Consider the following 23,391-nt stretch of genomic DNA (forward strand, 5'->3'; position numbering starts at 1 on the left):
TTGAGCATGAAGAAAATGGGATGCTCAGGTAATAGTATTTTATTAATTTACTGGAGAAGGTTAGAAATTATAGACGGGGAGACTTGGAGATGAGAAGTGAAGAATACTAAGGAGTCCGTTACAGTCAAACAGATGCTATTTCAGAGGATCTGGAGAGCGAGAATGACGGGACAGATACAAGTCTGATATAAAAGGAGCATAAGGATCCAGTTGGACAGAAAGAGTTAAGACTGGAGATGAAGGAGACAATTCTACAGAGGATCATGGAAACTAAGAGAAATTATGCACTCCAGAATGGGCAGATAATTAGTTTCCAGTGGCATGAAACACAGTAGTATTCTAGTGCTTTGCAATGGTAACTGCTATTATATACACTGCATATTTGATTCAACAGCATGAAAAGGATTCCTTGGCATTTATGTTAACTAATTGTATATTAAAATATGATAAATCATTTTTATCTAATTCTTGTTTTTTCTTGAATGTCTCAACTGTGATAATGTATTTCAATTATTTTATGCACCCACAAACCATAGCCTAGGGCAGGGGTAGGCAACCTATGGCACCTGTGCCGAAGGCAGCACACAAGCTGATTTTCAGTGGCACTCACACTGCCCAGGTCCTGGCCACTGGTCCAGAGGGCTCTGCATTTTAATTTAAATTTAAATGAAGCTTCTTAAACATTTTAAAAACCTTATTTTCTTTACATACAACAATAGTTTAGTTATATATTATAGACTTATAGAAAGAGACCTTCTAAAAACGTTCAAATGTATTACTGGCACGCAAAATCTTAAATTAGAGTGAATAAATAAAGACTTAGCACACCACTTCTGAAAGGTTGCCAACCCCTGGCCTAGGGGAACATGACAAAAGCAAGAAATATTAATTTAAACTACCATATTGCACAATTCCAATCCATTATTCGAAAAGCTTTCAATGTGATGAGTCATAGGCAAGTGCCTAACCAAAAAGATGCATCGTGCGCTGTGGTCTGACTTTGGCAGATCCCCAGAAGGTATGAGTTCCATAGTAGGGAATGCTCCACTGAAAATTCCTTGCCTCCTCAGAAGTGCACATCCAGTTACTGCTAGCAGAAGCACCTCCTCATCATCATCACTACCACAAGTGTACATGAGGAGACAGGTGACCTCTAATGTAGCTATATCCCAAAACACAGAGACCCAGATTTTTATCCTGGCTGCCTACAGTTGGGCATTTAAAACCATGACCTTTTTTCCCTGAAGTAGCTAATACTCAACAGCAACCATTAATTTTAATGGAAGCTGTGGGTGCTTAACAGCTCCAAATATCGGGCCATTTGCTTCAGTGTCTAAATATGGATTTAAAAGCCTAATTTTAGGTATACAAAGTTGAAAATTTTGGGCGATGGCTATAAAAATTATAACCAATCCTTTGAATTTCACAAAAGGGTTGATGTGTTCATGGGAACCCTCTCCTTTATGCAAGGGCCACCACAGTCTGCAGGAGCTGAAGATTCCAAGTTAGCTTCCAATGGTAGACTCAAGCAGAGCATATTACAACAGTCCAACTAGGGTGTGAAAAGCTAATCATCAGTGATCACTTGGTTCAGTCTCTCTCTCAAGCTATTCCAGGGAGCAACAATCCTGACATTTTAGAACTTACCAGCATCTATTTAATTACTTGGAAAATGGTTATTCTCAGCATAATGACCACTTTAACTGAAATACCCAAGGTAACTGGAATTTTTCTAGATTCCAAAAGAATTATGGGATCAAGGATTGATATGGTGTATGAAATGAAGGATACATAGATACAAGTCAAAAGGATATCATCAGGCTTACAAAAAGTGCATACAGTTCTAATGTTTCCTAATTAATCAGTCCAAAAAAATATCACAGCAACTACTGTACATGCATGATTGATGCAGGCTTTTCCAGATTTTTAAATTAAATGACAGTTTCATGGCAATTCCAGAATATGGCTAGTCTCTTTCCCATCAAATTAAGCTCCAAAATAAATAATGGACTTGGGGGTAAAAAACACAACCAAATCAGTTCCTTAAATAGATAATGCAAGACACAGGAATTATTCAGGCTTTTAATGAGACTTAAACCAGAAAAGGAACAACAATAATCCAAAGGCAAAACCTCAGCAATTAGGAGGCTTTTCATCTTGCATTCGTTTAATTTAGAAATATTTGCATCCCTAGAGTCTACAGGCGAAATATTCTTTGCATAGCAGGGGTTCAAAGATTGCCTAACAATCAATATTTGGGAAGAACTACATGAGAAATTTCCCATGTGATTTAACACGGACTCTGATTCCCCAAGGTCTATAGTTACTGACATTGCTGCAAATGTAGTGCAAGCAATGAAAAATGGAGGCTGCGTGTATTTTGCTTTCCCCACTGCTTTTACCAAAATCATAACTCACTCTTGCATATACTGTAATTTAACCTGTGGAGATCCCAGAGGGCGATTTATAAATATTGTGTAAAAATTTAACCCAGTCACTAAAGACCTTTCATATGTTTTGCAGATCATCAAAAGTCTTCTGGAAGGCCACTTAAATCAGGAGAGCTCTGCTAAATAGGGATTTACTTGCTTTATAAATTAAAGGTTTCATACCAGGCAAATCACCATGATATCTTGGAACTATATCTGAACCAGCAGCTAATAAAGGAAAGCCATAAAAGTCAAACTTATGCATCTTTCTGACAAACCTTAATCTTTACTCTTAAGGTAACATAAGACACTTTACAAAAATACACTACCACTGGTTATACGAAATTGAAATGGGCAGGTGGTAAAATTACCCGTTGTAGGAAACTATTCATAGATACAAAAGAGTTCTTCTTTCTCACACAAAAGCCTTCAGCTAAAAATCTGGCACACATTCAGATCAGATATCCACTACTCAAAATTGTTAGCAGGTATTAGCTGCCACCTTACATTAGCCCCTCATCATACTATCTTGCATCATGCCAGCATATAATGTGATTTAATGGAACATGGCATGACATATATGATGTGACGTGATGTGATGTGACAGCTACCATTTAAAGGGAAACACACCTATTTTCAGATCAGATGCCCATTATCAATTAAGCTGCTCTGGTGATTGTCAGCCATTATATGTCAAACCAAACAAAACTAACCTGCATGTGTTCTCTATGCTATTGAACTGATGAGCATGGGAATCTGCCAGCTACCCAAATTATCCGTGGGTAATTTGACAGATCTGTAATTTAAGGTCTGTGTATCACTTCCATGTCATATTTGCTCAGTACTACTGAAATCATGCTTTTGCCATTTTTTCTTCTTCATCCATCATAATTAAAATCACCTAAAATGTTGATTACCAAGCTGCAACTTCATTTTTGTTATTATCAGCTGCGGTGCCTGGTGTATGAAAGGAAAGAGGACACAGAATACGTTTCTTTAGCTGCAGTGAACATAAAGTGCTGAGAGCATCACAAATATGCTATTGCCATTAAACTGACCAGATACTAACTTTTCCTATTAGTTCCACACTAAGAGTAAGCATATAACATGACTATATTTTTTGTACTCATTTCTGCACACTATTCCCCTCCCCCCGTGCCCATAGAAAAAGACATTAAATGCTTGAATCTTAAAACTAAAAACGATTTGCATAGGTGTAGGGAGATTGTCATAAATCTCCTGTAGGCAACAGGCTGTGTAATATATGCACAGTTCAAAAGCAAAGAGCATGTGGACAAGCATAAGTGCGTATGTGCGGAAGTGAAATTCAAACACACTGTAGTACAGATATTTTACCCTGAATAAGGAATGTAAATGATCCCTTATGCAAAATAGCATGTAGGGCACGATTCTCCATGACTCTGCACTTCGGTCACTTACACATGGGCAAAATGAGTGTAATATACTATCAAATCAGGATGGTCACTTTGCACTGAGGTACATGACTACACAACGTGTAAGGCAAAAGAGAAAAAGGTCCATTGTGTTTTGGAGCCTTTGTGCGGAGGTGCTACTCTACAAATCACAGTTATATGGCCTCCTGCAAGTGACGTGCCTGCAGTTCCTGCTCAATTGACTGTTTCTGATGATCCCACTACTTAACAACAACCAAAAAAAACCCAAAAAACCCCTGCTGCCTCCAGATTTTCTGATGCAAAAACTGTACTTCAAGGCCGATGGCAGCTGGAAGGTCACACACACTGAAGCCTCACATGCCAAAAAAGGAAGGAAGCCTAATTTTAACCCACAGGAAATGTAAGTGCTGATTGGGAAAAAAAAATAAAAATAAAAAGAGAGAGAAGCTTCAAAGAGAGAAACAATACTTAGCACAAGATACCACATTGTACCTGTGGTCTGCAATACTACAGGGATGTTTAAAAAAAAAGAAAGAAAAGAAAAAGAAAAATAGAAGAATTTCCAGCTAAATCCACAATGGGACTTAGGTGTTCAATGTTGAAGCAAGGCAAGCCTAACTTTTTGGTGCCTAGCCATACAGTGGAATTCACAAATACTGGGTTAGGTGCTTAGACGCCCTATACAATGCATGGGGAGAGATAGGTGTCTGAGAATGTGATTCACAAAAGCCAGCACTCTTGGTGGGAAGTCATTTCATTTAGCCAATAGTAGATGCCAAAGAGAGGTGTGGGTCCTCAGTTCTACTCCTCTTTGGGAGTTAGGTGTCTAAGTGTGGGCCGGAGGGAGGTGCCTATCTCCATTTGGACTCCACAGCTGGGAACCTTTCCCTGAGTCACGTCTGGTGGGGAGGTAGGGAAGAAAAAGAAGAGGCCAACTCCTGAATAATCTTTAGCCCATGCTGCCCTGGCTACATACATATTTTTATCTCGAGCTAGCATGGGTGGTTTGGGATGCACTGGCAGAGCTTTGAGGTGCAGGAAGCATGGAATACAAGGAGTTGGGGTGTGCTTGCAGAGCTGGGGGTGCTGGGAGGTTGGGGTACACTGGCAGAGCTGGGGGGTTCCATGCCTCCCTCAACTGAGCACCCAACCTCTCTCACCTCCCCAACTATCCACCCCCTCCCCATAACCTCCCACCACTTGCTGCAGCCCCAAACCCCTCCCCCTATTCCTCCACTCCTCCGCAGTCCTCCCAAGGAGCATTCATATCTCTGTTATTCCCCCCAAACACTGATTATATTCCCCCCAAAATGAAATTGCCATCCATGACTCACAAATTGTAGCAACCTCCAGCAACTCCTTTTCCCTCAGGCTATGGGGGGCAGGGTGGTTGTGATTAATTCATCCTTGGACATGATAATTGAAGGGTGAGTTCACAGCCATCAATAGGTCTGTGATTCATCCTGTACTTCTCAGTTTAACAGTACAAGACAGCAGAAGGAAACTATGTTTTTGGGAGCACCAATAACTTGAGAACCCCTCAGTCAATGGATACAGTTTTGGAACACTACCCCACACCCCCCATTAGGCAACCAAACTGCAAGCAATCTGAATAGCCATTCATGTTTAGAGCATCTACAGGAGTTGAGTTTAAAGCATATAAAACAGCAAGAACGGATACTCCCTAGCCGTTTTTCTGTGTTGTTGCATGCCCAGTGTAAAATATGTACATTTTCTTAAACATTGTTCTCAATTTGGGTCCCACATAGATTTAGTGGGTGCTGTGAACTACCTTGGGTAAAACTTGACAGATTGGGACCATTTTGACCCACAGCTCATCAATATTTTGATCTCTAGCTCTGAGAGGGAAAAACAACAACAACAAAACCCAGCTAGAATTTTTTTTTAATAGCTATTTTTTCCAGGGCTAATATCTCTGGAACCCTTAGCTCAACTGACTCCAAATTTGGTCATTAACCTTGCCCTGCACCCTCCTGATGTACTGCAAATTTCAAGAGATGCAACTGAGCATGTCAATTTTAGAGGACTTGTAAAGTCAACCTTTCAACAGCTGTCATGACACAACTGTAACTATAACAGAACTCCCATGCCACTATAATTATTTATTCAAAGTGGAACAGCTTCAACAGGAGAGAGTTACACATCAAAATATCCCCACATCCAGTGGTTAAAGAGGCACTCACCTGAAAGGTGGGAAACCCCTGTTCAAATCTCTTCTCATCAGGCAGAAGGAGCAACTGAACCAAGATCTCCTATATGCTAGGTGAGTGCCCTGACCTTTAGGCTACACTTGTAGGCAGGCGGCCTCCTCCGCCCCAGATGGTGTATGGGGAGCTAGGTGTGCTTTGAGAAAGCCCACTGGATTGGGCTCCGCAGGTGAGATAGGTGGCACAATGCCTAGTTTTGTCTGCTTTGAAGATCCTGTTGAGGTTTAGGCATGAGATAGTTGCTGGCCATCAGGACTGAGGCTGCAGTGTGCATGTCCAGGGGCAGAAACTCAGCACTATGGGGACTTTAACAGTGGAAATGGAGGTGCCAATGGACGTTAGGTGCCTACAGAGTTAGCAGGTATTTTGAGGATCCTGGTGGTGCTTCAATTTTGGATTTAAGTGCCTAAAGTGGAAGTTAGGTGCCAAAGTCCTCTTGGGGATCCTGGCCTCCATGATTATAGATGGCAGAGGTGGACACAATTGTCTAAAACAGTGTATTGAAAACAACCAGACACAGAACAACATGCCAGTTTCTCTCTGTGTACTTATGAGGCAACTTCCAAATTTCACTTGGCCAATGGGATGAGAGAAAAATCATTATTGTGCTGTTGAAAACTGAAAATAGTTATGGATTTAAGATGGGTGAGATATTTGTAACATTTTTCCATAATAATTTCTGTGCTTGTGAAACTTCTATGAAATTGGATAATTTTATTAAATTAATATATGAAATTTCATGCATTTTTTTCCTCTCTGAACATTTGTGAGAACTCAAAACAACACTTACGAATTTGGAAGCAGGATAGAAAGCCAGCATAGTCTCTTCCCTCCCAAAATACTATAATATCTAGTGGAGGGGTTATCATGTTAACAATGAGAGTCTTATAGATACAACTCCTCCCATTCATGGTCACACAGACCATCTCTCCTCCTACTCACAATCACAACACCCCTGTGGCAATTGCATCAATTGTTTACATGGAAAAGGAGTATTAGGAAAGTATTTGTTTATTTTTTAGCTGTATTCTCAGGGAATTTAGCAGCAGGAAGCAAAATAAGAATGCACTGGCCAGCTCCTAGCAAATTCTACTGTAGTGAATGAAAGGAGGGAACTGGGAGTCAAGTGATCCTGAATTCTATTCCCACCTCTGCCACTGACTCAACCTTTTCATACACTGCAGTTTCCAAACATTATTTAGTAGCTAACCATCATTACCCCCATTTTACAGGTGGGAAACGCACTCAGAAAGTTCAACGATTTGTCCAAGGTCAGACAGCAAGTTAATTGATGAGTCAGGATTATAAGGCAGTTCTCTTGGCTCACCCTACTCACTAGATTACAGGAAAAGACATTAGGGTCCAATGCCCATTAGAAGTCTTCTAACTGATATCAATGACAACTGGATCCCTCTCAATATTAGTTTGCTATTTGTAACATGGGGGATAATATTTATGCCTACTAAATATCTGTGAACTGTTATATCCATGCAGACTATTATTAGAGCCCACCAGTAGTAGATGTGGGATCAACATTTTTACCTTCTAAATCCTTTATTCTACCAATGAAGTGGCTTTTGAAGAGCACCCCTTCATCTTCCTTCCAGCTTTTTCCAAAGTCACATACATGACTGCTCACAAGAAAGTGGATTTTAAGTTTTAACATTCTTCACTGTGAATAAATTTCCAGTCAATATTTCATGCTGCTGCAAAATATATATAACCAGCTCATGAAAAATATCACAGATGTTTATCAACCTTTCCCCTCACTTTTGCCTAGCTCAAATGAGGAGATATAGTTGGAGGATCCAAGTATATTTTTTGTAACTGTTTAGTGCATGTTTGTTTTATAAAAGCTCAATCAAAAAGTACAAACATATAGTTTTGTATATTTTCTTCCATAGGATGACAAACTTTTCATTTAAAAGATGCAACAACTAACATTTTAGCCTATCCTACAAGTACCTGCCCCACAAAACACACTGAATATGTACACACATGTATGCCTTTAGATGTACACTGTGCACTGCACATTATTAGGGACACAATGTAGAATACATAATAAATAATACTCTATCTATTCATTAATCAATGGGATACTTTTAGGATTAAGTTAAGCCTCTTCTAAAGCAAAAAGTGGGCATAAATCTGCATGACCCAAGAAGGACACACTTCACTTTTCCTAACCTATTAGAAGGTTTACTTAACCTATTCTAACACAACTGTTAGTTTCCACACACTATAGTAATTATTATATATGAAAAGCATCCCAAAAATACATTGCAACAGTATGGGTGGGGCAGGCAGAGGAATATCAAAATGGAACCATTTTGAGGCAATGCTCCTATTTTGTGCCATTTAAAGACACTGTTTTGATAAGATTATAGTGACAGTGTTTGTACCACCGAAGAGAGTTTCCAGTCCAACCCATATTTTCAGAGGTTCATTTCAGGGCCAGAAAATTATATTTTGGGTTTAAATTTGTCATTCAAAGTCTCAGCCAAATTATTAAAAAACAATCACAAGTAGGGCATAATTCTCATTTACTAACTTCAGATGAACTTTAAATGTACAGAACCCTTTTCCCTTCCTATGTGAAAACAAGCAGATGATCACTGCACTGTGTCAACCACCTTTGGGCAGAACGTTATCCAAACTGGGCCTGATTCATTCTGCTGGCACAGGATGCATCCCTTTGTGCTGGGTGGCACAGCTATACCATCAAGGTCATTCACTCCTGGGGTAAGGCACCATCTGTCCACATCAGGGGTTCCATCAATGGAAGCTAGCTTTAATGCACAGCTGGGATTCATAGGAGATGTGCTAATGGACGCTGCCCAGGACAGACACTGCAACCCACCTCCCAAGCTTTTGGTGTACATTATGCCACTGAGGGCCTGCAACTAGAGGATATACTTCAAATTCTCCAAATACATAAATCTACATCTTTACCATTGTTGTTTTAGTACACCAATAAAGAAGTCCATCTCAATAGCTCTGTAAAATTTGCGTGTGTGTGTGTGAGAGAGAGAGAGTGTGTGTTAAATGGGAAATATAACATTTTGTTGAAAGCCACAAATAAATGTTTCCCAGCCCTACCAGAGTATAGTAGAAGCACTCCAGAAGTCAAAGGGTTTTATAAACTATGTTGCCAGAAAGTCTTCATCTTCAAGGGCCTGTATCTGCTCTTACTGAAGTTAGTGCAAATATCTAATTGGCTTGAATGGGAACAAGATATAGCCTGAGGCCTTATTCCAGGGACGTTCTGAAGGAAGTAGTAGGAAAATACTTGAGAGCATTACCCTCTTTTTTGTTTTGACAGAAAGAAAAATTATTCCTGTATTTTTTATTTTAAAAACATTTTGCAGTTTGTGATGGGGCTAGGAAAAAAAACGCTAAATGGGAAGTTTATTCCATTGATGTCTATTCCTCAGAAGGGTTTGGAACATCTGACTCCCAGAGGATACTAGTGTAGCTTGGCCACTGTTCTGATCCCAGATGTCAATCTCCATGTTAAAAAGGTGTACTTCATTTTAAAAATGGAGTCCAGCATTATCTTTAGTCTTAACATTATACTCACCTGTTAATATTTGTAAAGCAGTTTGAAGAGGTTATGTGTTACATAAATCATTATGATGTCCCCCATCCTGCAAATAGATTTGTGCACCCATTCAAAGAACCGCTGAAGTCAGTTTGCAGAATGGGGACCTATTAATGTACAGCTACAACTTAAGGATTTGCAGAGTCAGGGCGAAATTTGGGGCTGAATGTCCTCAATTCCAAATGACTTCAGCGGTAATTGTGTGTGTTCAGGATTATAGGCCCAGATCCTCAAAGCCACTTAACACCCACTGAAATTGAGAATCCCATTGAGGATCTGGGCCTCAATGTCCATAGAGGTCAATGGGAATTTTGGGGCCACAAACTATGCAGGAGTAGGTCCTAATTATTTTGTATTATTTTTAATAAAGTGCCATTCATGTGCATAGCAGTTTGCAGACAAGTAGAAAGACAGAGCACCTGTCCTAAGAAGGTTACAGTTCAAGGTCCCAATCCTTGTTCCATGGGGCTAGGCCTCTGGACTGCCAGCATGTGCAAAAGTTTTCCATGCTGAAAAATTTGCAGGACCCAAAGGCCAGGTCTAAGTTGGAGCACTGATTCAAAATAAGTTGTATGTGCTCACCATGGCAACAAAAGGAGGAAGTGAAAAAAATGGAAACAGGGGAAGGGAAAACTGCTCTGTGGACAAAATTAATGCAATTTATTTTGTTCCTGTGTCATGTTTTTCACTGTTGTTTTATTTCCATATGTTCCCATAAAAGAGGGGAGGAGGCAACACCAGAGGTGAGACTGACGATGGAAAGCTAGCCAACTGAAATGAGATTTGAGGTTGACTTGAAGGAAGATATGGAGGACATGTGGGTTGCACAGGAGGAGGAAAACAAGGCCAAGTTTAGGAGGCAATATGTAAAAAGGTGCAGAGTCTACATTGATCAAGCTAGCATTGCAAATCTTCATCTGAGAAATAAGGGAAATCATTGAAATATTCCTCTCCTGAAGGCCTTTCTTGCCATCTAGTCCATAACTGGTACAAAGGAGAATATTGTATATCTTTATAAGAATAGCTACTGCACAGAATACATTATCCACTCAAGCAAAATATTTCCATATGGCTAGAAAAACCCAATTTGGTAAAAGGACCAATTACAATCTAGACACATGCAAATATTACTGGGCTTCTCTGTAAGGCACATTATTTACATCATAGATTTACTATTGTTTTGTGTTTTGTTGACATGAAATAATCTTTCATTTCCTTCTCTGTCCAAAGTAGTCCAGGCATCCTTTGCTCAATAAATAATTCAAAGATATATAAATATTTTAAGAACTATAAGCAGTATATTTTGGACCAGTAGAAGAGGAGTGAAATTAGTTATTTCTAGTGGAGATTTTGATTGCAACAGCATAATTATTTTTCAGTTTTCATTAGCCTACAGTGAACCAAATCTCTCTTTACTTTCAAACATTGTTTAGTTTCATCTGCAAGAGTAATTTTTATGAAAAAGCAAAAGCATTCAAATATGAATTTTCAATGCTTTCAAAATTCACATACTAAATTCACATACAGGAAATCTTTAGTCATCTTGTAACCATTTTTTGTCCTGCATACATCATTTTAAAAATACAGTATAATCATCTTTTTTCATAAATATTGTGTTTATGAGTTATTAGATGAAACCTTGTTGAACACCTGAATATAATGAACTAATAAGGAATATTCTGTTAATATGTTTGTTTTTACATTGTGGGTTGAAGAGAAATGGAAGGAAAATACTTTTTTTTAATTCAAAGTTGTTTCACTACATCTGGACTGAACTACAGTCAAAACTATCTGGAATTTTAAAAGCTGAAGTAAGAATACACTATAAGCAGATGGATGATAATCTGTATTATACATCCTATAATTAATAAAACGTTAGTAACTAAATTGTAAAGAAACAGAATTGTTGACAATATACAATATTCTCCTATTTAAGTATTAAAAGAGAATTACAGATATACGGTTAAGGGGCAGTAGAGTATCAATTAATATACATATTTTTATTTAAAATGTTAGGGTAAAGAATTGATTTTTATCCCTCTCGGTCCAATTTTCCTCAAAATTTTAGCTAATCTAATACAGTCAGTAAATCATTTTGTTCCTCTCCCTTCTGTTATTCTGGTCAATGCCATTTCTGTAGATGGGAATTTACTGTGGCTGTCATAGGACTAGCTTGTGCTTTAACATCTAGTCCTGAGTAAACAGAGGCACACAGCTGTGCTGATCTAGCAGGAGCCCCAAGGAGAGAATTGTACTCCAGAGAGAGACAGTTCCTTCCCTGACCAACAGCTCTGCTGGCTGGCACACTATAGGATGAAGCTTACTCACCTCTCGTCTCCACACTCACCTAGATGCAGGGAATGTACCAAACACACAGCCCTTGCTCTGTCTCCACTACCTGCATGTCATAGGATACAGGGAGGCCAGCCAGGGGACAGCAATGTTGATAGAAAGATGGGTCTCATTCCCCCTTATGCCCTTGTACACTTACTCCCCTTTACACCCTTGCATGGCTGTGCAGGGCTGGGTCACAAACTGGCCAACGGTTATGAATCACATTCCCTATCATCATATTTACAGGAAATGTGGGGGAGAGGCTACGTCCCTGACATAATTTTCTAGGATCAGAATAGGAGCCTTTCAAATTTGGATTACCTTAAAAGGTATGAAAAGGATTTCCTACACAATGGTATTTCTTGTAGCATTTTGCTGTGAATTGGGGGTCTGTTTTGTTTTTCAAGACACGTGTGAAAATATCTAATAAGAATTTTTCACAGGTATCCTCTCCATGAGGGAGAACTCCTATTGCTCCTAGTGGTTGACATTGTACCTTTACAGTCCTCCGGAAAAAGAGTACTTGTACATTTCGACAGGTTTCAGAGTAGCAGCCGTGTTAGTCTGTATCCGCAAAAAGAACAGGAGTACTTGTGGCACCTTAGAGACTAACACATTTATTAGAGCATAAGCTTTCGTGGGCTACAGCCCACTTCTTCGGATGCATATAGAGTGGAACATATATTGAGGATATATATATATACACACATACAGAGAGCATGAACAGGTGGGAGTTGTCTTACCAACTCTGAGAGGCCAATTAAGTAAGAGAAAAAAACTTTTGAAGTGATAATCAAGATAGCTCAGTACAGACAGTTTGATAAGAAGTGTGAGAATACTTACAAGGGGAGATAGATTCAATGTTTGTAATGGCTCATCCATTCCCAGTCCTTATTCAATCCTGAGTTGATTGTATCTAGTTTGCATATCAATTCCAGGTCAGCAGTCTCTCGTTGGAGTCTGTTTTTGAAGTTTTTCTGTTGTAAGATAGCCACCCGCAGGTCTGTCATTGAATGGCCAGACAGGTTAAAGTGTTCTCCCACTGGTTTTTGAGTATTATGATTCCTGATGTCAGATTTGTGTCCATTAATTCTTTTGCGTAGAGAATGTCCGGTTTGGCCAATGTACATGGCAGTGGGGCATTGCTGGCACATGATGGCAAATATCACATTGGTAGATGTGCAGGTGAACGAGCCCCTGATGGTATGGCTGATGTGATTAGGTCCTATGATGATGTCACTTGAATAGATATATGGACAGAGTTGGCATCGGGCTTTGTTACAAGGATAGGTCCCTGGGTCAGTGTTTTTGTTCAGTGAGGTGTGGTTGCTGGTGAGTATTTGCTATCTTGATTATCACTTCAAAAGTTTTTTTCTCTTACTTAATTGGCCTCTCAGAGTTGGTAAGACAACTCCCACCTGTTCATGCTCTCTGTATGTGTGTATATATATCTCCTCAATATATGTTCCACTCTATATGCATCCGAAGAAGTGGGCTGTAGTCCACGAAAGCTTATGCTCTAATAAATTTGTTAGTCTCTAAGGTGCCACAAGTACTCCTGTTCTTTTTGCGGATACAGACTAACACGGCTGCTACTCTGAAACCTGTCATTATGCAAGGCACTGCATTTAGCCGTTTGGAGTGGAAATCCATCAACTTCATGAAAAAACTCGTACAGATACAGACAGACATCATCTTCCTTATCAAACTGTCTGTACTGAGCTATCTTGATTATCACTTCAAAAGTTTTTTTCTCTTACTTAATTGGCCTCTCAGAGTTGGTAAGACAACTCCCACCTGTTCATGCTCTCTGTATGTGTGTATATATATATCTCCTCAATATATGTTCCACTCTATATGCATCCGAAGAAGTGGGCTGTAGCCCACGAAAGCTTATGCTCTAATAAAGGTGTTAGTCTCTAAGGTGCCACAAGTACTCCTGTTCTTTTTGTACATTTCGTTTTCCCAACCTAACTGTGCAATGGTCAGTATTGCCCTGTAGTTAGAGTCACACATTTTTTATGGTTTGAGTCTGAACTTCCGATGCACAATGCAAGTCTCCAATATGTGCACTAAGATGAGTTGGGAGGGCTGCCAGGAGCCTTACACTAAATTGCTATACACCCTGATTCTCCCTTCCTGCAAAAAGAGTGTAGCACCAGATCTGCATCTCCTTCACATTTGTGATGGTGGATCTCTAAAGAAGACTTGGTTGATGGGTATGTCATAGGAACCTGAACAGAACAGCCATCTGAGAAAGGTCAATCTAGAGCCCATATACAGTAGTGATTTAAGACACAGTTGATCTGTAGCGGATTTCAAAACATGCAGTACAAAAGTTATAGGAGGAGAATATCAAGTAATATATTGTTTTGGCATATGGCACAGTAACTCTTGTATGTGAGTCAACCTATATATACATCCAAAAGGGAGATTCCAGGTGCAGTCCTTCAACAAGGCTTTGGCCCTCCAGTTGTCTATAGTGGTAAGGATTTGAATAGGCCAATATGGGTAGTAATGACTTTGAAATTTACAACCAGTTTTTCTTATAACTACATGACTTTTTAGTGTATACATTACATGGTGGGTATTTTCTGTTGCAAAATACAGAGTGCGATCATCAGCTGTTTAAGAGTTCTCTTTAACCATCATTATCTTGTATGCAAACGTGTCCTTTAGGCTAGAAGATTTTTTTTTTTAGTTACTTGTATGTTACAGAACAGGAAACATGCCCCCCATTCTGCGTACAAAAATTGGTGAGATCACCACCCTCCCAGTACTAGCGATGTAATACAATAAATATGACAGGTTTCAGAGTAGCAGCCGTGTTAGTCTGTATCCACAAAAAGAACAGGAGTACTTGTGGCACCTTAGAGACTAACAAATTTATTAGAGCATAAGCTCCCGAAGAAGTGGGTTGTAGCCCACGAAAGCTTAGGCTCTAATAAATTTGTTAGTCTCTAAGGTGCCACAAGTACTCCTGTTCTTTTTACAATAAATATGGAAGCCTTTAGAAATGGGATTTGTAGACAAAGGATAGTCTTTGTCCAGTGATAAAGGGACTAGAGGGTGAGGAGGAAATATACTTTGTATGAAACATACTTTATGAGGGAATGCACTTTCTCAAAGTCTCTGGTTTTGTGTAAAAAGGGAACACATTTTCAGTAATATATTTTTAGCATTCTGCTGATATCTTGTTGTTTCCTTGATTCCTTTCTCATATTCTGCCTCTCCGCCTCTGCTTGTCACTTCCCCACAGCCTGCAGAAACTGAGAGTTATGCAATGGAAATGCCACAGACTCTAAATGCCTTGATAAGGATCAAGGGTGGAATGGACATAAAATTGCTTAAGGACAGCAGAAGAAGATGGAAGTATTCCCATGGAAAGGACAGGAAAAATAACTCCATTGGTCATCAAACTTTCAAACACATCTGAGATAAATCTGATACATTTGCTTACTTCAGAACATAAGCTAGCTGCAGTAATGCAAATACCTTTTACAATCTATTTCTGGCATTGTGCAGAAAGGAGATTGTAAGCCAGTGTGCAGACTCACAAGTTGGGGGAAGGTAAAATAAAGTCCCAAATACATGTCTCCTCACAGGCCTTGTTTTATTTTCCAAAAAACACAAATTCAAGCTCAGAACAAATCAACTCAAACTACTGGGTAATATCCACACAGGGTCTTTCCAATTACAGGCAACTGGGAGAAAACACATCCTTCCCCTCTCACAGCCTCCTTTACATTCCCTTTCCCTTTATAGCCCCACCCAGGTCAATCTAGGTAGGAACCTGGTAACCCTTTGCTCCCTGCACTGTTTTACATCTTATCAGAGAAATCTTTGCTGAATACCCAGATTATCATGAATCTCCCTCTTCTTAAGACTTATACATCTTTTGCCTTGGCATTTTGTGATGGAAACCACATTTAAAGTGAGCTGTATCACAACCAGACTGGCCACCAAATTTAAAGGTACACCTATCACAGGAGAACATTTGGAAAGGTTACCAAGGGAACCATAGAAATGATCAATATAGCTATAGGTTTTGTTTAGCTTACTTTATGAGGAAAAAATAACACAACAAGACACTCTAATTGACTGCATCTCATGGACTTAAAAGTGACAGAGCAATTTAGCCTTTAAAGAACTACATAAAATATTTTATCACATCTCTGCCTCAGTAACTTTAATAAACTACACAGCCTTCAGGGACCAAGCTCCTTATAAATTAACTGCCATCAACTTGCTGCACAAGGGTCTTTATCTCTTGTCAGCTTAATTATGTGTTTAATTTTATTTTTAACGTTTTTTAAAAATGACCCACACCAAGAGAAGCCTTGATTGTTTAATTAAACAAATGAATATGGTTATATCTAGCATGATCAAAGCACTAATTTGTCATACTAATGTTTTATACAGAGCTGATAGTTCCATTGTAGTGCTAATACACCAGTCTAGTCTAAAGTTTATCTGCCCACCTTTCCAGCAATAATTTACTGTTTTAACTTTGTTCCACAGCCCTCTTAGAACTAATTGGCTGCAGATTCTCCCCAGTGCCTCAAGAGCTGCTATACTCTAATAAGTTATTAAGCAATTACAAATGTATTACTGCATATGTATACACCCGTGCATGTTCTAAGCAGATGCTGTACAACCCAAAAAGGGGAGTTAGGTTAAGATGAATGTGTCTCCTTTACAGAATGTGATTGTAGAAGACTGTTCCTTTAGGCAGCAAAAGCTCCAGTAGAAATCTGGTCAGGAGTCTGTAACTAATTACAGGTGAACTTCAGAAGAAGTGGAAGTTCAGTTTGGTTTGGTAAGTGTCAAAAATGTTGGACGATTACCCAAGCTTATTCAAACGACAGTATAAGGTATTTAAGACTCCCTTCTCCTCCATTTCACCTCCTTGAATATTCAAATAGGTCATCAAGTCCCTCTTGTGTCCTCATGCATACAACTTCATGTCCTACATACAGACTGCCATGACTGATCCCTTTCTGCTGGTCTGCCACCCTCTGATGTAGATACCTTTCCTCTCCTTTCCCACGGCCTTTGCCATGATTTTTGAAGATCTTATTGCAGAGACCACAGCTAGCATCTCTCTAGGACCACAGCTGCCACTAAAATCAAATTTTGTGCACTCTGGAGCTAAGTACCTCTGAGAGCATTGTACTACCCACAATTTCAAACAAAGTTAGCAGAAGCCAGAAAGCGGTTGCCATAGTTGCCAAACCATGTTACAGGACATCCAAAAAGTGAGGAATGTTGCGAAGGGGCAACATATAAGGGGTGCAAGTGCTTATATTTGGAGTCAGAGAAAGGAAGGAAAAGAAGCAGGTTTTCACTAAACCTAATCTAAGCTTTGTGATCAGCTAGGCAAATGGTCTAATCTTTGGTCTAGGATTGTTTTTATTCTGAACCAGTTTGACTGTCCCACCAGGATTCTTTGGCTCTCCCACTCTAGATTAGAAATTAATTGGGTATTCCATCCATCGGGTATTGATATTAGCTCATTTCCATTACTTATTTTTTAAGGGGAAAAATAGTTTCTCAGCTCATATTAAGCTAGATGTCTTCAGCTATTCTGTTTAAAAAGCATAAACCTGGTTCACAGTCTTTAAAGAACCAAATGTAGCTGGTTTCAAATCAGCAAGGACAGGTACAAAGAAGTTACGCGAGGATGATATCAAGTCACATTGCTGTGGCATGTAGATCATAGAAAACACACTAATTGAGAAAAAAATGTGCCATGGGGATTTCAACAGAGGAGTATACATTGGTTCACATGCAGCAAAAGCACATACGGAATATGGATCTGAAACCTAATTCTTCAGAGATCTGTAGAAGCCAAAGGGGTGTAATTTGGAATGCTCAGTGTAAGGAAGATGTTGGTTAGTAGATAGGAAGAATGGCAGGTGACACACTTGGAATTACTGAATGCTGGTCTCTGTGCAGTAACAATGTATGCTCAGTAAGCTCAGAGTGGTGGATGCAACTGAGAAAAGTCCGCATCAAAAGTCAAAGCTGAGGCGAAAGCACTACGATATGTGTGGGAAGACTGTGGTGCAAGAAAAATAACTTTCAGGTAAGCTATAAGAGGTAAAAAACTGGAAAGTACAATTGCAAAGTCTTGTAGAATTTATGGCTTACTTAGTTAATATGTCTGTCTGTCTGACTGATAGTTCCATTGTGGTAGTAATACAATAGTCTAAAGTACAGTTCAATTGCCCATCTTTCTAGAAATAATGTAGAATTTTCACTGTTTTCAAGCACCTCTGAGACCAACAATAAATGGCTGCCAGTTTTCCCCAAGCACATTGCAGAGGTCAGACTTTCTAATAAGTTATTAGCCAATGACTAATCTGCTATATGCATCCATGAATATCATAAGAATACAGTTAGCACGCTGAATTTAAAGAGACATTCTTAATGGAAAAGTTTGAAGAACAGTCTAGTTATAGACAATTCTCTTCATACAGCCTAGATTTTAGTATTTCCCTTTCCATGTGCTTTATTTCTACGTACCTTTGCATGGAAGTAAGGTCTTTGTTTTTAGGGGTTTCATCTGTTGATGATGCTTAATCTTCATTCAATACCATAATGTTTTACTTGTTACATCACACAGAAATTAATTATGTTGCCAAAAAAGCATGATGGCATTAGGAAGAGAACAGGTAACAAGAGCATTTCAACCCTTAAAGACAATATTTTGTTTTTATGCAAGTGTCAATGTTTTTACGTATGGCACAGTGACATACAAACTGAAAGCCAGAACCACAGGTGGCATCAATAGATTAAAAAAGAGTTACACCAATTTACCCTAATTGAGGCTCTAACTGGATTATAGGCACTAAAGCCCTGCTGCTTATAACTTTGTCAAGTTTTAACTGGGCTGAAATTTTCCATGCCAGGTATGTGCTTCAGGCTGAATTTTTTTGGAAAACCTCAGCCAAAATGATTCAGTTGTTTCAGAGAATGAGACTAGGGAAAAATAGGTTTTTACTCGTGTTAAATTCTGGTGACCTTTCCTTTGGGAAGCTCAGATACTACAGTGATGAGGCCCGTAGAAAAGCCTCTGAGGAAAGCAATAATCTTGTCTGGAGAGCAGGGTTTGAATAGTGTGCAGCAAATAAGGCCTTGGGACACACATTAAACAGTGAAAAGAAAACAAAATATTCAATAGCTCCTCAATAAGTGCGTACCATCCATTTTGTACACTGAATGATTCAGGGGTCCTATGGAAAGAATAGTTTGTGATCATGTAATTAAAGACCATATCATAACGAATATGCACAAGGGAAGCAAATGAAGGTTGCACAAGCAACCTTAATTCTGGCATTTCCTAACTTTTGAGTTCTTGCCTTTGTGTGAAATATATATGTGTATATATATATATACACAAGTGATCTTTATTTACTGCAGTTGGTAGAAATTGAAATTATCAACATACATTAACTGTTTATAAATGGGAGGTACCAGATCCTTAATCCACCTCTTAAAACCATTATTGTATCAATTAAAGGGGATACATACAATAATTATAAGCTTTCAGAAATTAAGAGTTCTATATATATATAAGGTCTTCACTACAGACTTAATTCAACGCAGTACCAGTCAAATACTCATTTCATGCTTTATATTCTTTCATTCTCTGGAAGCTTGGGCAACTGCACACTTTAGGTGAATCCCAACATTTTAAATAGTTCAGAGCTGACAACTATTTGTACTTTCAGTGGTAAATTGTCACACTGGGAACTAGATTAGTCTTTATTTTAGGAAAGCTTGCTAAGGTATTTCAATTCTGTATGAAAGCTACACACATTCAACAGATTAGTGCTCTAGTATGTAATGCTCTTACTGGCACATATCCATTCTTGGTGTCATTAGCCAGGGTGAATACTGAATTATTTCACGTACTGGTAACAAGTTAAAAAAACATACTCTTTTTATAGGTAGGAAACTATTTCCTTAATAATCATATTGTATTCAGAGATACCAAAGGTTTTACAAACTGATTTGACCTATCTAAATAGTATTCTTTGCTGCCGATGGCCTGCTCTGTTATGATTACCTATGGAGGCCACTGTGTTTACAAGCAAATTAACTTGGGTTTCCCACCTTTCATGTCCCTATCCATTTATCTAGGCTAGCTAGCTATACACATTTCTAAAACACCTACAATGTCACCATTGACGTTCATCACAGGCCATGTACCTGACATTTATGACAGGAAGAAAACTAGTCTACTCATAGACGAGGTCTTATAGAAGGGTTTTATTATGAGGGAGGAATATGGTACTTAAAGTAAAGGAAATGTTCCTGGAGGTTTGACAGGGTCAGGTCAGATTTTGCAAAGACGTAAAATTATGCACCAGTCACCATTCTATAATAGGTTTCAGAGTAGCAGCCGTGTTAGTCTGTATCCGCAAAAAGAACAGGAGTACTTGTGGCACCTTAGAGACTAACAAATTTATTAGAGCATAAGCTTTCGTGGGCTACAACCCACTTCTTCGGATGCATATAGAGTGAAACATATATTGAGGAGATATATATACACACATACAGAGAGCATGAACAGGTGGGAGTTGTCTTACCAACTCTGAGAGGATTTGTGTATATATATCTCCTCAATATATGTTTCACTCTATATGCATCCGAAGAAGTGGGTTGTAGCCCACGAAAGCTTATGCTCTAATAAATTTGTTAGTCTCTAAGGTGCCACAAGTACTCCTGTTCTTCATAGAATCATAGAATCATAGAATATCAGGGTTGGAAGGGACCTCAAGAGGTCATCTAGTCCAACCCCCTGCTCAAAGCAGGACCAATTCCCAACTAAATCATCCCAGCCAGGGCTTTGTCAAGCCGGGCCTTAAAAACCTCCAAGGAAGGAGACTCCACCACCTCCCTAGGTAACGCATTCCAGTGCTTCACCACCCTCCTAGTGAAATAGTGTTTCCTAATATCCAACCTGGACCTCCCCCACTGCAACTTGAGACCATTGCTCCTTGTTCTGTCATCTGCCACCACTGCATTCTTTTTGCATTCTATAATATATACTCTGGTAAGGGAAACAGAAATGAAAGGCTGTTCCAGACTATAAAAATCTTCATCTGAGGTGATTCTAGGTGGTAAACTACAAACCTGAAATTCTTTCAGCTCCCATCAATATTAAATAATGGTTGTCACTTTAATTGAAAAATGCAGGTTTTGTGACTTTACAAATCCATTCATGGCTATATCATCTGATTTGAAACTTACATGTTCTACCACAGATATAGCACAAATACTGTTACTGCTGGTGAGGCCAAGATGCTGGAAATGACCTGAGGCTGTAGGCCTAGTTGGTATTTTATTTCATGATCATGTCAACGGTTATTTTCTTTTACTCCATCATTTTTTGTTCATTGCCAACTATTTTAATTTGCAAATGCAGTTTTACAATGCTCTGTAACCATACCCAGCAATGTTACACTGCTGAAAGTTCTTTCTGAGAGTATTTTTACATGTTTCCTATGTCCACTGCATGTCTGTTTCTCATAAGCTGTTTCATTGTAGGATAATTCCATTATAGGATGATTTTCATCCACTTGTAGAACATGACTTCCTTATGTAAGTATACTTGGAACAAGTGCACTATGCTCCCCACTTGGCTCCTGGCTGGTTCAGCCCAAAAATACATTATGCAAGAGCAGAGACTAATCTCCCCAACAAGATGCTGGCCAACCCCTTTTCAGAGGTTTTTACAACACGCACAACTGCGAGCCCTTGCACACTTACACAGGAGGGCTGGCCAAAATATGACCCATTATAAGTGAAACACAACTCTTCTGTCCCCGTGTTTGTTCCTTGTATTGGTTGGTCTCCTTTTTTGTCTCTTCTCCCAAGGGAATGAGAGTAGGAAAGAACCTCATTAATGTAGAATATCCTGGATATCAGGTAGTGGTCAGTAAAGTCAGATCTAGCTATAAATACTATACATATTTATTAATTCTACCTTGAATGAGCCTGATGTGCTAACTACTTATGCTAAACAATCTGTTCTACCTTGCATTTTCCTGTGACACTGGGAGTTCCTTTGTCACACCTCAAAAAGAGCTCTGTGTGGCTTGAAAGCTCGTCTCACCAACAGAAGTTGGACCAATACAAGCTATCACCTCACCCACCTTGTTTCTCTAATAAGTATTGTGAGAAATTTGTCAAATACGTTGAAGTAAGCATATACTAGTAGGACATTATGCTTGTTGGAGCTGATCCAGTTATTCATGCTACATAATTTTTCTTCAAATTAATTATTATTTTATCTTCATTTTTCACCTACTCTGTAGATGATCAAATACTATTTAATTTAAAAATTAACTTTTCTCCCATCCCCCGTCCCCCCCCCATCAAATATTGAGTAAATTGTTTGTGGATAAATGTTTTCAGTCAACCAGCTATGGCAATAATTAAAAGACCAAGTTCATGGTGCTAACAGTATTACTAAACCCCACCAGAATAAGGTACATGCAGACACTGCAAGTGAGTGTAAGTAAGTGCTGTAAGTATAACAAAGTACTGTTAAAATTTGGACTTTGCTAAAAACTCTTATTTGATCTCTCAGTTGTATTAGGATCTCATCTGCTCCCTCAATGGCATTTTATTATTCAGCTGGTAGCAGAAAACATATCCAATGAGGTTAAAGAGTAACATCAGTTAGAGAGAACTGGGATTATTGCAGAATCTCCATATTCATGTGGTAATTTCTGCCCCAATTCAGGATGTCAACGGAACCTCCATTTGGTGCTGTGTTTCCATATAGAACATAGGCCCATATGCAGCATGATATGCAGCCAGACAAGTTAGAACTCAAATTAAGGCTGGCTTGACCAGGATAAAATACTGGTGGAAAACTTCCCAGAAACACCTGTCTGGTAGTCAGCAGCACTACTTTTTGCAATAGCTATGGTAGCCATCTCTCTGAGTCAGCATGGTGCAAGTGTCCCAGCATAATAGAGCCCTGCTGTGCTGCTGGAGATGGTCTTTCCAGCAAAGCCTAAACTCAGGTTCTGACCATTTTTGACCATTACAAATCCTGTAACACTTTTTCTAAGACTATAGATGATTATCTCAGTATCCTGGCCACATTCCAATTTCGGTTATTATTTACTGCCCTTTTAACCTCCCTCCCTGAAGTTTTACATGGATACTATATTCTTCTTCACTTCCCAGAGTTGACTCGATTTCTATACTGGGCATATATATTCCATTCACAACACTATGATAGAAATGCCAAAGTGCTGTTTGCGCAAGCAGACTTAACTCTGCCCCCTTATGCACATCCATCACAATTCAATCTTTAATTACATGGTCTCTTTTCTATTCCCCCCTCCCCACCTCCACAA

General features: G+C 39.1%; 1 protein-coding gene across 1 annotated transcript in view; it reads right to left on the bottom strand.

The window, feature by feature from the left end:
* AGBL4 (AGBL carboxypeptidase 4) overlaps positions 1-23,391 on the bottom strand; it is a 1,406,728-nt gene that overhangs the window by 942,723 nt on the left and 440,614 nt on the right. The window lies entirely within an intron of this gene.

Source organism: Emys orbicularis, chromosome 8, assembly GCF_028017835.1.
Source record: "Emys orbicularis isolate rEmyOrb1 chromosome 8, rEmyOrb1.hap1, whole genome shotgun sequence".
NCBI lineage: Eukaryota > Metazoa > Chordata > Testudines > Emydidae > Emys > Emys orbicularis.